Raw genomic sequence first — 14,532 nt, 5'->3', positions numbered from 1 at the left:
CGTCCTTATGTGTGTTGAACATCCTGGGCACACATAAGCCACATCTGGTTTTGGCCATTAAAACCGGGTGTGACATGCTTGCCTTGCTACTCTGTCGGTTGCTTGATACTACCTGCACAGAACTCACAGAAATGCAGTAGACCGGTGTCTTCTTTGCTTGCTTGAATTGTTGGATCGACGCTCTCTAAAATAAACACGGGTGCAACTTATAATTAAATGAACAATGCAAAAGGATGCAATATGCATGCTCAAGTAATAGTAGAGCGCTGACTCAAAAATATCTGCAAAGGATCACTAAAGCATTAGGGTTTCAAAGTGTGAAACCCCGGATAAGCTAACCTAGCCTCACCTTAGCCTTCATAGGCTGGCGGTCAAACCAGCCTTAGGGTGGCAGTCAGACCACTGGCATGCAGAAGGTTTTGGCCTATGGTGGCTAGACCGCAGGCGAGCTGGGGGTCAGACCGACCCAAACTATGGTCAGACTCCCAAATAGTTATATTTTGAACCGACCTACTGGCGGTCAAACCAGCCAGCGATAGTCAAACCTCCAGACCCTATCGGTAGCGCCTTTGCGAGGTCACCGACGAGGATTCCAGTAACACCTTCGGCAACGGAGGGCACCTATGTACTCCACTAGACCAGGGGACATTTTACGTGGTTGTTTGGATACCATGTACGGTCCGAACACATAAAACCCTAAAAAGTATATCTAGATCTAGGGTTCAAAACGGGTTTCCCGGCAAAAATCAAAATAGCGACCGGATCGAGCTAGGAAACGATGGAAAGATGGTATGGGGATATTCACCTTAGGGGAACTTTGTAGTGGATCAGTTTCCTCTAGAAATGCCCCGATTTCTGGATCCGGCTTTCGGAGCAGCGATGAATCTCACGGAGGGAGAAATGGGGAAGAAGCTTGGTGAAGCCCTTCATTAAGCTTGGAGTCCCAATAGTCAAAGTCAAAGTCGAGTCAAAGTTGAGTCCTAGTCGAACTCCAAAGTCTACTCGAAGTCTCAGGACATCACATCAGTAAATCGGGCATAGCTCTCTCATACGAAGTCCGTTTTAGGCTATCTCGGACATTCTGGAAAGCTTACGATGACATATTTCCAATGGATATGAGCTCTACCAAATATTCCTTATATGGTAGTCATAGTCGAAGGAATAAGGTGCTATGCCACTATTTTGGGCCTTGTTAGGTGTTGTAATCGTGTCAGAGTCAGAGTCCAGGTTGTGTACGCCTCTTTCCACGACTGCACAACCCCATGTCGACCTCCCCACATACCTCCTATATATACACAGTAGCCGTCATAGTTTAGGCTCGAGTTTAGCTTAGATTATTCTGTTTTAGATAGTTTCACCATTTATCAGTTTGTTGAACCCCAACTCGAGTACTTCATTGGTAATTAGCAATATTCAAATTGCATCTACCTATTCTTGCTTGTGTTCTCGATTCGCTTACAGGAAAAGCCTTCTTGGAGAGGTTAACTGCATCTTGGCACGGTTGATAACCACGGAGTAGTGGTGTAGTGGTTATGAGGATTATCGATCTGTTCTATTTAGAGCATTTGGATCATCAACGTCGAAGCTCCACCAATCGACTTATCATATTACCTTTCGAAAGATTGAGCAAACACACATAAAACCACATGTCTATCTAATGGTAAGGTAAGTCGAATATCATATGCCATGCTGACACTTTTCTTGCAGCCCTATGGCACGTAAGAGAAAAAGAAAAGGAGAAGCAATATGGTGGGGAGCAAAAGGTGTCCGGGACATGCTTGCTGTAATTCCGGTGCCATAGGGCCATTGCAAGTGAGTGATTCCAGGTATGAGAAAGGTTGACACCGGTACCTCCTTGGGTGGACCTATGTGGTCACTCAAGCTGTATGGTCCTCGTGTCATATAGGTAAAGTTGTACCCCCTGCAGGGTGTAAAAATAATTTGAATTGCCATGCTTTCAGTCATGATGATGCTTCTGTCCATTTGTATCCGTTGTAGGGTTACGAATGTAGGATGGTTGGTATAGTTTTGTTGGGCATGGTTGTAGATGGTTGTTGATTACACGAGATGATTCCATTTACATTTATGTTCATGTTGTTTACAACATTTATGTTCATGTTGTTTATAGGTTTGGAAAGGTTTGTTTGGTTAAGTATAGGTGCTCACACATGTGTCTCTAGCTTGCTTATGCATATGAATTTACATAACCTTGTGGCCTTCTCCTTGCTAATGGTTCAATGCATAATCCTTGGAGTCAGGTTATCTATAAGTAATGAGCCTATGGTTCCTTTGGATACGATCAATACCGTCAATAATCCTCAAATCATACAAGGTCCAATTAAAAGAGCATATGCACGATAATTTGACCACCAGGTGAACTCGTCCTATGCTATTCATGCTTCCTTGGATAGACTACTACTAAATTCTTATAATATTTTATTGCTTAGAAACGTGTGAGAAGCAGCACAATCTTACTCGAACATCACCCCTCAAAGGCCAAGTCTACTCGGACTCGAGGCTGAGCTCTAGTCGAGGTCATGGTCGTCGTTGAGTCCCAGGACAACACGTTAGTAAAACGGGCATAACTCTCCCATACAAGATACATTTTAGGCAATCTTAGGCATTCTGGAAAGCTTACGACGAGCCCTTTCCAATGGATATGAGCTCAACCAAATATTCCTTGTGGTGTATTCAGAGTCGAAGGAATAAGGTGATGTGCCACTGTTTTGGACCTAGTTGGGTCCTGTATTTGTGTTGGAGTCAGAGTCCAAGTTGTATACGCCTCTTTCTACGACTGCACAACCCTAGGTCGACCTCGTAATGTCCCCCTATATATACACAGTAGCCGTCATAGTTTAGGCTTGGGTTTAGTTTAAATTATTCTGTTTTAGATAGTTTTGCTGTTTATCAATTTGTTGAACCCCAACTCAAATAGTTTATTGGTAATTAGCAATATTCAGATTGCATCTACCTATTCTTGCTTATGTTCTTGATTCGCTTGAAGGAAAAGCCTTCTTGGCGAGATCAACCGCGTCTTGGCACGGTTGATAACCACAGAGTAGTGGTATAGTGATTGCAAAGGTTCTCGATCTATTCTGCTCGAAGCCTTTGGATCATCAACGTCGAAGCTTCACCAATCGACTTATAATATATCTTTTAGAAGATCAGACAAACATGCATCAAGTGGTATCAGAGCCTCGATTGCTTGTTAGGTAATTGCAGTTATCCCCTTTGTTTCGTCATTTTCCATTACCAAGAGTCTAGAAAATTGCCCCATAAAAATATTTAGATCTTAGTTTTTTCGCTGTCCAAACCATTTTGAGCCTTCACAATTTTGTTTTCAGTATTCACGTCGATGAGTTTGAGTTTATTGTTAGTGTCTTTGTTGCTGGTCGAGTCATCGTGTTCTAGTTCCTAGTGTCGAGTCTTGCTGTTTAGTCGTCGTGTATCTCGGTCTAGCCTTGTTTGCTATAGCTGAGATTGTGTATCTACTCGACTTCAACCACTAGTCGAGTCGACCATCATGTCGTGTTCGACCACTAGTCGCTTTAACCATCTATTCGAGTTCGACCACTAGTCGAGTCGACCATCTACTCGGGTTCAACCACTAGTCGCTCCGACCACGCACTCAGGTTCCCGACCAGTTATTCCGACCACGCACTGGGGGATCGACCGGCCACTCTGACCACCCACTTGGGGTCCCGACCAGTCACTCTGACCACATAGTCAAAATCGCCCACCATCTTGAATCCGACCATCCTTTCGGGTTTGACCACCTAGTCGGTTTCAACTACCCACTCGTTTTCGCCTCCACAACCTAGTCGGAGTCTATCTGTTTCTAGCTGCTCTCGAACATCCTATGAACACATTATATCGAGCATTGTCTGCCAAAGTTTGAGTATCACTCGATAGCTCAAATCGAGGTAGCCAAAGTTCAAAGAGAGAGAGAGAGAGTTTGTGACCCACATACCTCACTGGTCTTAGAAAAGACAGTAGAAGAGTTTTTGAGTTTGTGACACATTCAGAAAAAAAGAAAAAAAGGAAAAGAAAAGCAAGCAAGAAGCAAAGTGTGCCAAAAAAGAAAAAGCAAAGAGTGCAAAAATAAAAAAATAAAGAGTGCAAAAGAGAGAGAGAGAGAGAGAGAGAGAGAGAGAGAGAGAGAGAGAGAGAGAGAGAGAGAATTCAAAGAAAAAAAGAGAATCAATTTGCATTGCGAATTTTGTTCTATTATGCTGTGTCTATTATAGTTTTCGGCTTGCTTGAGCTAGTTCTAGGAACATGTTCGGGCTAGCAACTGTGATGAGTATTGTGGACTTTTATTCAGTTTTGCTAATCTGATTTCAATTATTGTCATTCCTTACTACTAAATATTGCCTATTCAAGCTACACCTTCTCTCGATCAGAACGGTTTCTCCCATTGCAACTACCTCACTCGCACCTGATAAGGTATCACGAACTAGCCACCGGTTGTGCAAATTGCGATGATTGGTAAGAATACTTGAAAGAGCGTGGTAAGATGCTTGAGAGTGTGTGACTCCACCTCCACCACCTAGTAGTCAATAGGGATAATTTATCTTTCGTTGTTTTCTATCTTTGACTAACCATGACAGGAGAAGCATCAGATACGAAAGAGTATGTTTTGAGGGAAGAACTCACAATGTTGTTGGATGATCATCGATAAACTATTAATGATGACATTGACAAGAAGCTTGTGGGAATCAATACCGCGTTGCAACGACTTAATGAAAGCATTGCAATGCTCAATACACGCTTTGATCGATTGGTTAATCCACCACTAAAGAATGGTCGAGTGGATCCTAATGGTGTAGCCTATGAACAAGAGGAGTCCGTCACGGATGATGGAATTTTGAGACAAGAACGTGGCGCCTTTGATGAATGACAAAGGAACTGATATTGAACTTCAACCGTCTAGGTATGAGAAGTAATAATTTTCAGCAACATAACCCACGTATTAATGATAATCCATTTGCTAAGGTTAAGTTTACAATACCATCTTTTGAGGATGCTTATGATGCTGAAAGGTATTTAGATTGGGAGATGATGGTAGAACAGAAGTTTAATGCTCATTTAGTTCCTGAAGTGCATAGAGTTAGGCAAGCCACTAGTGAATTTAAAAATTTTGCAATCATCTGGTGGAATAGGGTATGCATCGACGGATTAGCTCCTACTACCTGGAATGCTTAAAAGATTGCTATGTGTAACAGATTTGTTCCACCCTCTTTTAAACGTGATTTGGACCAGAAATTGCAGCGCTTAAAGCGAGGTGATAGATACGCAGAAGAATATTACCAAGAACTACAAATTAGTATGTTGCGTTGTGATATTATTGAGGATGAAGAGGCTGCAATGACATACTTTTATGGAGGGTTAAGGTGTGAAATTTAGGACATAGTTGATTACAAAGAATATAATAGTGTTCCTAGATTGTTCCAACTAGTATGTCTGGCAGAAAAAGAATTGTAGAGACAACAACAGAGGTCAAGGAGCAATTTTGGAAGCACAACCACGTCAAAATCAACACCGAGACAAGTCAAAATAGCTCCACGTTCAGCTACATGATCTGCTGCCCCTTCTCGAGTAGGGCGCATTTAGCAGTACCTTCGACACTGTCACATGCTCCCAAGGTAAGCAAATCCGTAAGTGTGTAGGGGCCAGCCAAGAGCTCTTCTTCGGTTGCTTCTATAGACCAATTGACTGGGATTGTATGTCACCGATGCAAGGAAATGGGTCACGTCATGAAGTATTGCCCAAGTCAGCGAGCGTGCATTGTAACAGAAGACGGTGAATATGTAAGTTCTAGTGATGTTGAGGATGAATATGCACTTGCAGCTAACCATGTAGGTGATGAGAATGAACATGAGATGGATATCGACCATGAGGAAGAATTAAGTGCAGCTGCTACGGAAAATTGTAGGACACTCATTGTACAGGAAGTGTTAAGTACTCAAATGGAGCAAGAGGAACAGCTACAACGCCACAATTTGTTTAAGATGTTCCTCAGAGTCAAGGATTATCGTGTTTGAGTCTTTATTGATGGAGGAAGCTGCAACAACTTGGTAAGTTCAGATATGATCAAGAAGTTTGTCTTGTCGACAAGAAACCATCCTCACCGGTATCATATTCAATGGTTCAACAATAATGGTAATTTGAAGGTAATGCAAACAGTTAGGATGTATTTTTCTATTGGTTCATATCATGATTGTGCTGATTTCGATGTAGTTCCCATGCAAGCATGCTCTCTTTTGTTAGGATGACCACGGGAGTCAGATACTGATGCAACACATCATGGCAGAAGTAATAAGTACACCCTTGTGCATAAAGTAAAGAAAATAACTTTTCTAACGTTAATCCCTGCTGAAATTGTAAAATGTGAACAAGAGATAGCTGAAAATATGAGAAAAGAGTTTGAGAATGAATCTGAAAATCAGCAAGTAGTAGAAAAAGTTTTTCCACCCAAAAAGGAGAAAGCAATAACAACTTCTAAGTCCGATGGAATTAGACTAAAAGGGTGTGTTATGCTTGCTACTAAATCTGACCTTACTGAAATTTGTGATAATGAGCTGTCATGCTATGCTTTGATATGTAAACATGCTTTAGTTTCACTCGAGAAAATATCTAGCTCTTTGCCTCTTGCTGTTTCTAACCTTTTACAGGAGTTTGTAGATGTATTTCCAGCTGAAGTTCCCCTTGGATTACCACCTATTCGAGGGATCGAACATCAAATTGATTTGATTCCGGGAGCAACTATGTCAAACCGTGCTGCATACAGGACCAACCCGGAAGAGACTAAGAAAATTCAGCGATAAATATAAGACCTTTTGGACCACGGGTATGTCCGAGAAAGTCTTAGCACTTGTGATGTTCCTGTTCTTTTGTTCCTAAGAAAGATGGTAGTTGGCGTATGTGTGTTGGTTGTAGAGCCATCAATAATATTATTATAAGATATCGTCATCCTTTCCCTAGGTTGGATAATATGCTTGATGAGTTGAGTGATTCTATAATTTTCATTAATTTTCATTAAAATTGACTTGCGAAGTGGATACCACCAAATTAGGATGAAACTTGGAGATGGATGGAAGACTGCATTTAAAACTAAGTTTGGTTTGTATGAGTGGTTAATAATGCCTTTTGGGTTAACTAATTCACCTAGTACTTTCATGCACTTGATGAACGAAGTTTTACGTGCTTTCATTGGAAGATTTATGGTGGTTTACTTTGATGATATTTTGATTTACAGCAAGTCATATGAACTACACTTTGATCACTTACGTGCTATTTTTAACATTTTGAGAGATGCACGTTTGTTTGGTAACCTCGAAAAGTTCATCTTTTTCACAGATCGAGTTTCTTTTCTTGGCTATGTTGTTACTCCATAGGGAATAGAGGTGGATGAAGCAAAAATTGAAGTCATAAAGAGCTGGCCAACCCCTGAGACTGTTACTCAAGTGAGAAGCTTTCATGGTCTTGCGGGTTTTCATAGGATTTGTGCAGAATTTCAGCACCATTGTTGCTCCATTAAATAAGTTGACAAAGAAATGAGTAGTTTTCAAATTGGGACCTACACAAGAACAAGCATTCAAGTTGTTGAAATAGAAGCTCACCCATGCTTCATTGATCCAACTCTTTGATTTTGGTAAGACCTTTGAACTAGAATGTGATGCTAGTGGGATTGGAATTGGAGGTGTGCTAATTCAGAAGGTAAACTTGTTGCTTATTTTAGTGAGAAATTAAGTGGGCTAAGTCTGAATTATTCCACTTATGATAAAGAATTATATGCTTTAGTTCCTGTGCTTGAAACTTGGCAACAGTATGTACGGCCCAAAGAATTTGTTATACATTCTGATCATGAATCGCTGAAACATATTAGAAGTCAAGCTAAACTAAATAAACGACGTGCTAAATGGGTAGAATTTATTGAGTCTTTTTCATATGTCATAAAACATAAGAAAGGAAAGGAGAATGTGGTTGCTGATGCGCTTTCTAGGCGTTATACCATGTTATCTCAACTTGATCATAAGATTTTTGGTTTAGAGACCATTAAGGACTTATCTGCTGATTTGGACTTTAAAGAAGTGCTTGAACATTGTAAAGAAGGGAAGACATGGAATAAATATGTACTGAATGAAAGATTGCTCTATCGTGCTAACAAGCTATACATTCCAGCTAGCTTCGTTCATCTTTTGTTGTTACACGAGGCGTATGAAGCAGGATTGATGGTATATTTTGGAGCAAAAAAGACTGAAGATGTGCTAGCCGCCCACTTCTTTTGGCCAAAGATGAGATGTGACGTCGAGCGCTACGTTTTACGTTGTACCACTTGTAACAAAACTAAGTCTTGCTTAAATTCACATGGTCTTTATATGCCTCTTCCTGTTCTTAGTGCACCATAGGAGGATATTTCTATGGATTTCATTTTAGGACTGCCTAGGACAATGAGGGGGAGGGATAGCATATTCGTAGTTATGGATAGATTTTCTAAAATGGCGCCTTTATATCTTGTTACAAGAGCGATGATGCTACAAACATAGCTGATTTATTTTTCAGGGAAATCATTCGCCTACATGGAGTGCCTAATACTATCGTCTTCGATCGTGATACAAAGTTTTTGAGTCACTTTTGGAGATCACTTTGGAATAAATTAGGGACGAAGCTGCTATTTTCTACTACGTGTCATCCCCAAACTGATGGTCAAACAGAGGTCGTCAACCGCACATTATCGACCATGTTACGGACAGTTCTAAAAAAGAATTTGAGGATGTGAGAAGAGTGTTTACCGCATATTGAATTTGCTTACAATAGGACGGTACACTCCACGACCAAAGTAAGTCCGTTATAGGTAGTGTATGGATTTAATCCCAGTGCCCCTATTGATTTACTACCTTTGCCTACTTTTGAAAGACTTAATTTAGGTGCTAAGAATTGTGCTGAATTTATTCTTAAGTTGCATGAAACAACTAAAAAGAATATAGAGAGCATGACTGAAAAGTATAGGATTGCTGAAAGTAAAGGTAGGAAGTAAATAAAATTTGAATCGGGTGATTTAGTTTGGTTGCATTTGAGGAAGGATGGGTTTCTAGAACTAAGAAAGTCAAAGTTGATGTCTAGAGCTGATGAACTATTTAAGATAATTGAGAAAATCCATGACAATGCATACAAATTAGACCTACCTGCAGATTTTAGGGTTAGTCCCACGTTTAACATTTCAGATTTGAAGCCATATTTGGGAGAAGAAGATGAGCTTGAGTCGAGGACGACTCCAATTCAAGAGGGGGAGGATGATGAGCCCATGGCTCCATCGGATACGATCAATACCGCAAATAATCCTCAAATTATACAAGGTCCAATTAAAAGAGTACGTACACGACAATTAGACCACCAGGTGAACTCGTCCCTTACTGTTCATGCTTCCTTGGATGGATTATTACTAAATTCTTATGATATTTTATTGCTTAGGAATGTGGGAGAAGCAATACAACCTTACTCAGGCGTTACCCCTCGAAGGCCAAGTCTACTTGGACTCGAGGCTGAGCTCTAGTCGAGGTCGTGGTCGTGGTCGAGTCCTAGGAAAACATGCCAGTAAAACGATCATAACTCTCTCATATGAAATCCGGTTTAGGAAATTTTGGATATTTTGGAAAGCTTACGATGAGCCCTTTCCAATGGATATGAGCTCGACCAAATATTCCTTGTGGTGTATTCAAGGTTGAAGAAATAAGGTGATGTGCCACTATTTTGAACCTAGTTGGGTCCTGTAATTGTGTCGGAGTTGGAGTACAGGTTGTGTACGCCTCTTTCTACGGCTACACAACCCTAGGTCGACCTCCTCACATCCTCCTATATATACACAGTATCTGTCGTAGTTTAGGCTCGGATTTAGCTTAGATTATTCTGTTTTAGACTGTTTCGCCATTTATCGGTTTGTTGAACCCCAACTCGAGTACTTCATTGGTAATTAGCAATATTCAGATTGCATCTTCCTATTCTTGCTTGTGTTCTCGATTCACTTATAGGAAAAGCCTTCTTGGCGAGGTCAACTGCGTCTTGGCACAGTTGATAACCATAGAGTAGTGGTGTAGTGGTTGTGAGGGTTCTCGATCTGTTCTGTTTGGAGCCTTTGGATCATCAACGTTGAAGCTCCACCAATCAACTTATCATATTATCTTTTGAAAGATCGGGCAAACACGCATCAATAAGTACCCTATATGGATTAAGTCTTGCGTATACATTCATACTCACGCTGCTCTTTCAGGTACTTCGGGTGAGGAGGAGCTCGTTTTTGGCTACTTCACGCCCACCGATGTTGGTGGCGGGCCTAAGTAGGCAACTACTCTCAAGTGGCAAAGCTTTTAGGGTGGAGCCTAAGGGAATGTGGCTCTACTCTTCTTTTATTGTCTATAGTTTTGTTTCTATTGCGTAGTTGATCTAATCGTTTGTGTAAACTGTTGTAAATATGGAATGCCAAGAGCTTGTAATGTAATACAATTATCTGCTCTTTCTTAAGCTTTATTGTGATGTTATATGTTGGAAAGACATGTGTTTTGATCTTGGACACAAAACACGTGCCGAGACTACAAAGATAGTATTCCGATTAATCATTGAGGTTGTGATTAAGCAAATGATCCTCCTGATGATTAATCAGAATACTATTTGGATAGTTCCTCACAACAAGCATGTGTCAACATGCATTATTACTACATGTAGACGTCTAAAGACTGTAATGCTCAAGCCATAGTCATACAGTACAAACGATGCCACTTCTTAAAAGATGACGACTACTTGCTTGTGTGTTTCATTGACTTATACGACCTATTCAATCTTGATGCAATGGACTTATCGTTATTAGGTATCCTCACATTGTAAATCCTTTGAATCTAGACATTCATTAATTAATATCACTAATTCTTGAATCTAACTATATTCTTATTTGTGGGCACTTGATCAAAGAAACAAGGAAGAACAAGAAGCCCCTCGAATTTCTTGACCCTGAGGCATTACAATCTCGACAACTTACGCATTGATGTTTGCCAGTCTTGATGAGTTGAGGTTACCTAGATATTGTGATTACAGTGTTGTAAAAACGGCTCCTCAACGCGTTAGTTCTGCCTGGCTTAGTTTACAAATTTAATTTTTTTAACATTCAAATGTTCCCTAATCGATCCCTCTTTATACAGGGCTTTTGACAAGTACCTTCGAGCTGATCCTGACTACAACATGACAGACTGCCGTAGACTAAAACACAAGACTAGGTTCGCGGTAAGTGCTATCAAATATATGTACCTTTGAGCTTTTTTTCTTTCGATCTAAAAGTAAATTTTCTTTTATTGGGGTTGTAGCAAAAATGGCCCCATTAAGCCATGATTGTGATTTTGGGTGATTAATGACAATATAGTCAATGGGACTAACATGGTTGTCAAGAATATATGTTGGTATGTCTCATGGATGTAATACATGAAGAAGCCATTGCAACCGACATAAAGTTAGACTGAATTGGAGAAGTCCCAGGAAGATTTGCCACACCGGATAGCCCGGTGCTTTGGGTGTTGAACTCACATGAGTATATTTGTCAAATGGGATAGATGCCTGAAGACCTCATGGGAAGGTCCGGTGTTTGAGCAGAGTTCTCACTGGAGTAATTCTTTCAAAGAAGGTGTTGTGTTAAAGAATGAAGGTAAAGCCTCATCGGATAGTCCGGTGATCAGTGAGAGTTGCATTGGAGCATTTCCAGAGAAAAGAGAAGAAGACTCAACCCACCGGATGGTCTGGTGTTGAGAATGATGAATGCACTGGAGCATTATTACCAAAGAAGGACGTAGCCGCTAAAGATTGAAGGTTCAACCCATCGGATGGTCCGGTGTGAATGGAATGAACACCGGACAATACACTGTACAATGAACAGTGCAAAGAAGCAGAACAAAGTTCAACCCAATAGGATGGTCTCGTGATAAAGATTGTGAAACACCGGAGCTTTATTTCTAGAGAGGGTTGCATTGGCTCGGTTGGCTGAAGACAACTCACCGGATAGTCTAGTGGTGGAGTGATGTACACCGAATGAATACACCGGAGTAATTTACACACAGAAGAAAAGGCTCAGATGGCTCAGGATAACTCATCGGATAGTCCGATGATGGAGATAAAGTATACACCAGGGTGTCCGATGTTCATAGAGGTTTGAGTGGGGTTCCAACGGCTAGTTTGTGAGAGTGTACTCACTGGATGATCCGATGTTAATACTACTGTTCTCACCGGATCATCCGATGTTAACAGTTTTCAGAGCCGTTGGGTTAACGGCTAGTGCACGAGTTTGAGGTTATAAATACCTACCCACTCGGCCATTAGAAGGTGCTAGAGTCCAGAAAAGTTTATGTACACATGAGAAGACATCCAAGGCACCAAAGTGCTCAAAGTGATCATTCAAGGCAATTAAGCATACCATTAGAGAGTGATCAGTCTTATAGGGCTAGAGAGAATGCTGCTAGGTGATTACTTCCTAGAGAGTGGATCAAGAAGAGATCTAACCTTGTACCAAGTGGTACACTGACATCTTAGAGTCTTGGTGACTCACTGGAAAGCTTGTGTGGAGTGACGGCAAGGTGATTATGCAGGGACGCGGAGACTCTTGCCTTGGTGGCTCATGCTCCGAAATGATCACAGCAGCAAGGAACCAGAAGAAAGACTAGTGGTGAGACCTTTCCTTGGTGGCTTGGTGGCTCATCCGGGTGAAGACCTTATCTTTGTGACTTGGTGGCTCAAGAGCCGTGACCGGGTATTGACCAGGAGAATATCCTTTGTGGAGCTCCAACGTGGACTAGGGATGGTATTCATGCTATCTATACCACAAAAAAAATCCCTTATGCCGAGTTTGCTCTCTCTACCTTATTTACATTCTTGCAATTTACCTTCTTAGATAGGTTGTAAATGCTTTGATCATTAGAGTAGATAAAACTAGAGCACATCTAGATAGAATTTAATATAGATTTATCTTGTGTAGTTTTTAAAGCCAAAATAGTTCTAAGTATACTAGTTCACCCCCCTCTTAGGATGTTATCGATCTCTTCAATTGGTATCAGAGCTAGAGCTCACATCTAGCTCTTCAATTTGTGTTAGAGCTTCACACCTTTCATAAGATTTTGCCAATTCAAGTGGTATTTGAGCCTTAGTCTCATCGTGATCGGTTAGAGTTCACTGTCTAGTGAGTTGTGACGTTCGAGGTTGGGATGGATTCCCATAGTGCTCCACTTTTTGATGGCACAAACTTCTACAGGTGAAAAATTCTAATGACTTGTTACTTGCAAGCCCGATGGTCGGATGTATGGAGAGTCACCGAGGATGGGATGAGACCTCGCATCACCAACAAGGAGAGGCAGACGCCGCCCCTCGAAGGCCAAGTCTACTCGGACTTGAGGCTGAGTTCTAGTCGTGGTCGAAGTCGTGGTCGTGGTCGAGTTCTAGGATAGTACGTCAATAAAACGGGCATAATTTTTTCATACGGAGTCCAATTGAGGTGTTCTTGGACTCGTTGGAAAGCTATTGACAAGACCTTTTCAATAGATCTGATATCACACTTATAATCCTTATAGATTAATCAGAGTCATTAAAATAAGGTGTTGTATCATCGTTTTGGACCTTGTCAGGTCTTGTAATCGTGTCGGGGTCGGAGTCCAGGTTATGCATGCATCTTTCCACATCTGCACAACCCTAGGTCGATCTCTTCATGTCCCTCCTATATATACACAGTAGCCATCATAGTTTAGGCTTGGGTTTAGCTTAGATTATTTTGTTTTAGACAGTTTCACCGTTTATCGATTTGTTGAACCCCAACTCGAGTACTTCATTGGTAATTAGCAATATTCAGATTGCATCTACCTGTTCTTGCTTGTGTTCTCGATTCGCTTGTAAGAAAAGCCTTCTCGGCGAGGTCAACTGCGTCTTGGCACGGTTGATAACCATGGAGTAGTGGTATAGTGGTTGCGAGAGTTCTCGATCTATTCTATTCAGAGCATTTAGATCATCAATGTCTAAGCTCCACCAATCGACTTATCATATTATCTTTCGGAAGATCGGGCAAACGCGCATCATCGAGTCCAGTCATCCAGGATCGTATAGGTTAGCAGTGGAGGATGGTCAAGTCCTTAAAATTCTTGGAATATCGACCAGCTTCGTTAGTTCTATGTGTAAGTACTTAGGATATATTTTGTAACCTTAGTCATCATATTACTAAATCAAATCAGTATATCTTGTTACTTTTCAATGTTGCAATCTAATGCCTTAAGTTGAGATAAGCCGCTATTCGGGTGATTATGCACAAGTGCGCCCTCAGAATTATAGACTATCTATCCGAGAACTTTTCCTCGATAACTAGTCGGGGGATTCATATATATTCAGTGCCAATGGATGCAAATATTTGACGTGTTACCATAAAGTGTTTTTTGAAAAAAATGGATGATAATATGAAACCACTTTTCAGGGATCGTGAAGATCCTTATCGAGTCCATGAGTGCCTAAAAGCTACAA

The sequence above is a fragment of the Phragmites australis genome, chromosome 5 (genome assembly GCF_958298935.1).
Source record: "Phragmites australis chromosome 5, lpPhrAust1.1, whole genome shotgun sequence".
Classification (NCBI taxonomy): domain Eukaryota; kingdom Viridiplantae; phylum Streptophyta; class Magnoliopsida; order Poales; family Poaceae; genus Phragmites; species Phragmites australis.
This window is presented reverse-complemented; position numbering follows the sequence as displayed.